The sequence below is a fragment of the Ursus arctos genome, chromosome X (assembly GCF_023065955.2).
Source record: "Ursus arctos isolate Adak ecotype North America chromosome X, UrsArc2.0, whole genome shotgun sequence".
Lineage (NCBI taxonomy): Eukaryota > Metazoa > Chordata > Mammalia > Carnivora > Ursidae > Ursus > Ursus arctos.
This window is the reverse complement of record NC_079873.1, coordinates 82,884,804-82,890,608: the sequence shown is the minus strand read 5'-3', so window position 1 is coordinate 82,890,608 and position 5,805 is coordinate 82,884,804. Positions and strand designations below refer to the sequence as shown.

Below are 5,805 nucleotides of genomic sequence, written 5' to 3'. Positions count from 1 at the left end.
AGAAATGGAGATATATGAGTTACCAGACAAAGAATTCAAAACAACTGTCATAAGGATGCTCAATGAAATAAAAGAGAGCATAATTCTTCTTGCATAAAAATTCTAAATGACTTGTATAGATACTTCGCACTAAAAGAAGGAGAGCACAAATCCTTATACCTTAAGTATAGCCTGCTGAGTGAAGTGAATTCCTTTTCCAAAATACAGTATATTAAGGGGGCTGGGGACAAAGGGCAATTTTCCAGTGAAGAAATTTGACAAATTCTACCTCAGCTAAGTGATCAATATCAGTGTCAATAGTGATAAGTCATGTTGAGAGTATTTATCTTTGATACAATGTGATGAAAATGGCAACTAACTTATGTTGTATTCCTCAAAAAAGAAAAACCATAATCCTAGTTTAATCATGGTTTAAAAATTATAAAAATTCTAATAGAAGGGTATTCTACAGAACACTTGACTGATGTGCTTTAAAACTGCCAAGGTCACCATCAACACAAAAAATCTGAGGAATTTTCACTGCCAAGAGAAGCCTAAGGAGACACAACAATAAACGTAATGTAGAACACTGGATGGGGTCCTGGAGCAGCAATACATCAGGTAAAAGCCAAGGAAATTTGAATAAGCTATGTACTTTAGTTAAAAATAGAGTACTAATATTGGTTCATTAATTACAATGAACGTACCATAATAACATAAGCTGTTAATAATAGGAGAAACCATGTGAGGGGGTACATGGCAACTCTGCTCTATCTTCTCAATTTTAATGTAAATGTACAGCCATTCTTAAATAAAGTCTACTTTCCTTTTTTGGCTTTTTAAAAAATTTTTATTAAGTGTTTGCTTTGGCAGCACATATACTATAATTGGAAAAATAAAGAGAAGATTAGCATGGCCCCTGTGCAAGGATGACATGCAAATTAATGAAACATTCCATAGTTTTGAAAACACGATGGTCAAAACCTTTGGGATGCAGCAAAAACAGTACCAAGAGGGAAGTATATAGCAATACAGGCTTATTTCAAGAAGAAAAATCAAATAACCAATCTAACCTTACACCTAGGGAGCTAGAAAAAGAACAACAAATGAAGCCTAAAGGAGCAGAAGAAGGGAAATAATAAAGATTAGAGCAGAAATAAATGATATAAAAACTAAAAACAGTAGAACAGATCAATGAAACCAGGAGCTGGTTCTTTGAGGAAAAAAAATAGCCTGACTTATCAAAAAGAAAAGACAAAGGAACTAAATAAATAAAATCACCAACGAAAGAGGAGAAATAACAACCAATGCTACAGAAATACAAACAATTATAAGAGAATATTATGAAAAATTATATGCCAACAAATTGAACAACCTGGAAGAAATGGATAAATTCCTAGAAATAAACTACCAAAACTGAAACAGGAAGAAATAGAAAATTTGAACAGACCAAAACCCAGCAAAGAAATTGAATCAGTAATAACAAAAAAAAAAATACCTCCCAATAAACAAATGTCCAGGGCCAGATGTCTTCACAGGTTAATTCTACCAAACATTTATTTTTTTAAAAAGATTTTATTTATTAATTTTTGAGAGAGGGAGAGAGAGAGCAAGGGAGAGGGGCACAGAGAGAAGCAGACTCCCAGCCCAATGCGGGACTCGATTCCAAGACCCTGGGATCATGACCTGAGCAGAAGGCAGATGCTTAACTGAGTGAGCCACCCAGGCGCTCTCTACCAAACATTTAAAGAAGAGTTAATACTATTTTTCTCAAACTATTCCAAAACAAAATAGAAATTGAAGGAAAACTTCCAAATTCATTCTATGAGGCCAGCATTACCCTGATTCCAAAACCAGACAAAGACCCCACTAAAAAAGAGAACTATAGGCCAATATCCCTGATGAAAATGGATGTAAAAATTCTCAACAAAATACTAGCAAATTGAATCCAACAGTATAAGTGGGATTTATTCCTGGGCTGTAAGGGTGGTTCGATATTTGCAAATCAATCAATGTGATATACCACATTAATAAAACAAAGGATAAGAACCATATGATCCTTTCAATAAATGCAGAAAAAGCATTTGACAAAGTACAATATCCATTCATGATAAAAGCCCTCAACAAAGTACAATTAGAGGGAACATACTTTGACATCATAAAGGCCATGTATGAAAAACCCACAGCTGATATCATCCTCAGTGGGGAAAAACTGAGAGCTTTTCTTATACAGTCAGGAACAAGACAGGGATGTCCACTCTCACCATGGTTAGCTATAATAGTACTGGAAGTCCTAGTTTCAGCAATCAGACAACAAAAAGAAATAAAAGGCATCCAAATTGGCAAGGAAGAAGTCAAACTTTCACTATTTGCAGATGACATGATACTCTATATAGAAAATCTGAAGGACTCCACCAAAAAGTTGCCAGAACTGATACACAAATTCAGTAATGTCACAGGATAAAAAATCAACATACAGAAATCTGTTGCATTTCTATGCACCAATAATGAAGTAGCAGAAAGAGAAATCAAGGAATCAATCCCATTTACAATTGCACCCAAAACAATAAGATACCTAGGAATAAATCTAACTGAAGAGGTAAAAGATCTGTATTCTGAAAACTATAGAACACTTATGAAAGAAATTGAAGAGGACACAAAGAAATGGAAAAACATTACGTGCTCATGCATTGGAAGAACAAATATTGTTAAAGGCTCTACCAAAGCAATCTACAGATGTAATGCAATCCCTATCAAAATACCACCAGCATTTTTCACAGAACTAGAACAAACAATCCTAAAATTTGTATGGAAACATAAGAGACCCTGAATAGCAAAAGCAATCCTGAAAAAGCAAAGTGAAGCTGGAGGCATCATGATTCCAGACTTCAAGCTATATTACAAAGCTGTAGTCATCAAGACAGTATGGTACTGGCTCAAAAACAGACACATAGATCAATGGAACAGAATAGAAAACCCAGAAATGGACCCACAACTATATGGTTAACTAATCTTTGACAAAGCAAAAAAGAATATTGATGGAAAAAAGATAATCTCTTCAACAAATGGTGTTGGGAAAACTGGACAGCAACATGCAAAAGAATGAAACTGGACCACTTTCTTACACCTTACACAAAAATAAATTCAAAACGGGTTAAAAACCTAAATGTGAGACCTGAAACCATTAAAATCCTAGAGGAGAACACAGGCAGTAACCTCTTTGACATTGGCTGTAGCAACTTCTTTCTAGATTATCTTCTGAGGCAAGGGAAATAAAAGGAAAAATACACTATTGGGACTTCATCAAATTAAGGAGTCACGTGATGTGATGAGCACTGGGTGTTAAATGCAACTGACAAATTATTGAACACTACATCTGACTCTAAAGATGTACTGCTATAAGTTGGCTAATTGAATTTAATAAAAATAAAAAGCTTTTGCACAGCAAAGGAAGCAATCAACAAAACTAAAAGGTAACCTATGAAATAGAAGAAGATATTTGCAAATGACATCTGATAAAGGGTTAGTATCCAAAATCTATAAAGAAATTATACAATTGAACACCCCCCAAAAAATAATTCTGATAAAGGGTTAGTATTTGATAAAGGGTTAGTATCCAAAATCTATAAAGAAATTATACAACTGATCAGCCCCCCAAAAATAATTCAGTTAAAAATGGGCAGAAGACACAAATAGACATTTTTCCAAAGAAGACATACAGATGACTAACAGACACACGAAAAGATGCTCAACATTACTCATCACCAAGGAAATACAAATCAAAACTACAATGGTCTATCACCTCACACTAGTCAGAATGGCTAAAATTAACAACACAGGAAATGACAGGTGCTGGTGAGGATGTGGAGAACAGGGAACCATCTTGCACTGTTGGTGGGATGCAAACTGCTGCAGCCACACACTGGAAAGTAGTATGGAGGTTCCTTAGAAAGTTAAAAATAGAACTACCCTATGATCCAGCAATTGCAGTACTAAGTATTTGCCCAAAGGATAAAAAATACTGATTTGAAGGGAAACACACACCCAGATGTTTATAGTAGCATTATCAACAATAGCCAAATTATGGAAGGAGCCCAATTGTCCATTGACTGATGAACAGATAAAGCAGTTGTGGTATATATATACAATGGGATATTACTCAGCCATCAAATGAATGAAATCTTGCCATTTGCAAAAACGTGGATGGAGCCAGAAAGTATAATGCTAAGTGAACTAAGTCAGTCAGAGACAAATACCATATCATTTCACTCATATGTGGAATATAAGAAACAAAACAAATGAACATAGGTGGGAAAAAAAAGAGGCAAACCAAGAAATAGACTCTTTACTATAGAGAACTGAGGGCTGCTGGAGGGAAGGTGGGTAGGAGGATGGGCTAAATAGGTGATGGGGATTAAGGAGGGCACTTGTGATGAGCACTGTGTGTTATATGGAAGTGATGAATCACTGAATTCTACACCTGAAACTAATATTACACTGACTGTTAACTAACTGGAATTGAAATAAAAATTAGGAGAAAGAAATAATAATAAAGTTTTTATTTCAATTTCACTTAGTTTACAGTGTAATATTAATTTCAGGTGTACAATACAGTGATTCAACACTTCCATACAACACCTGGTGCTCATCACAACAAATAAAGTCTATTCTAAAAACCTCCGAAATAAGAAATCTCCAGGCCAAGATGATTCTCTCGTTGGAGAACTCTGCAAAATGTTTAAAGCAGAATTAATACAAATTATATACAATCTCTTCCAAAAAATGGAAATGGAGGGAACACTTCCCAATTTATTTTATGAAGCTAATATTATACTTATAGGAAAGCCAAAGACAGCATACATAAAAGAAAACTATATACCAATATCCATCATGAATACTGACGAAATTGCCTCATAAAATGTTAGCATATGTAATTCAGCTATGTAGAAAAATAATTATACACAATGGGGTTTATTCCAGAAATGCATAGTTGGTTCAATATTTAAAAATCTGTCATTTTAATCCATCATACTAACAGGCTAAAAATCGAAAATTATATGATCCTATCAATCTGTGCAGGAAAAGTAAAAAAAAAAAAAATTCAACACTCATCCATGATGAGAAATAAAACTCTCAGAAAAACTCAAATAGAAAGGAACTTTCTCAATTTGATAAATAGCATTGTATTAGTTTCCCAGAAGCACTGAAACCACAAACTGAGTGCCTCAAAACCAGAAATTTATTGTCTTTAAGCTCGAAAAGCTAGAGGTCTGAAATCAAGGTGTTAGTAGGGCTATGCTCCTTCTAAAGCTTCCAGGGGAAAATCCTTTCTTGCCTTTTCTGGCTTCTGATAGCCCCAGGCAATCTTTGGCTTGTGGCAGCATAATTCCAATCTCTTCCTTCATTGTAACTTGGCTTTCTTCCTGAATGTATCTCTGTTCTCTCTCTCTTCTTCCTTTTTTAAAAAAAAATTTGTCTATTTGAGAGAGAGAGAGCACGAGTGGGGGAGCAGAGGGAGAGGGAAGAAGAATCTCAAGCAGACTCTGCCCTGAGCTCAGAGCCTGACGCAGGGCCCAACCTCATGACCTCAAGACCATGACCCGCGCTGAAACCAAGAGCTGGCTGCTCAGCCAACTACACCACCCAGGCACCCCTCCTCTTCTTACAAGGACACCAGTCATACTGGATTAGGACCCACTCTAATGACTTCATCTTAACTTGATTATATCTGCAAAGACCCTGCTTTTAAGTAAGGTTACACTTGCAGGAACCATGGGTTAAGACTTCGGGGGACACAATTCAACTTGAAACAGTCCACTCTCTGGT

General features: G+C 35.5%; 1 non-coding gene across 1 annotated transcript; it reads left to right on the top strand.

Moving 5' to 3' along the window:
* Positions 1-836: 836 nt before the first annotated feature.
* Positions 837-943, top strand: LOC113241302 (U6 spliceosomal RNA). Its single transcript, XR_003311522.1, has one exon. It is a non-coding gene; the product is annotated as a U6 spliceosomal RNA (small nuclear RNA).
* Positions 944-5,805: the final 4,862 nt, after the last annotated feature.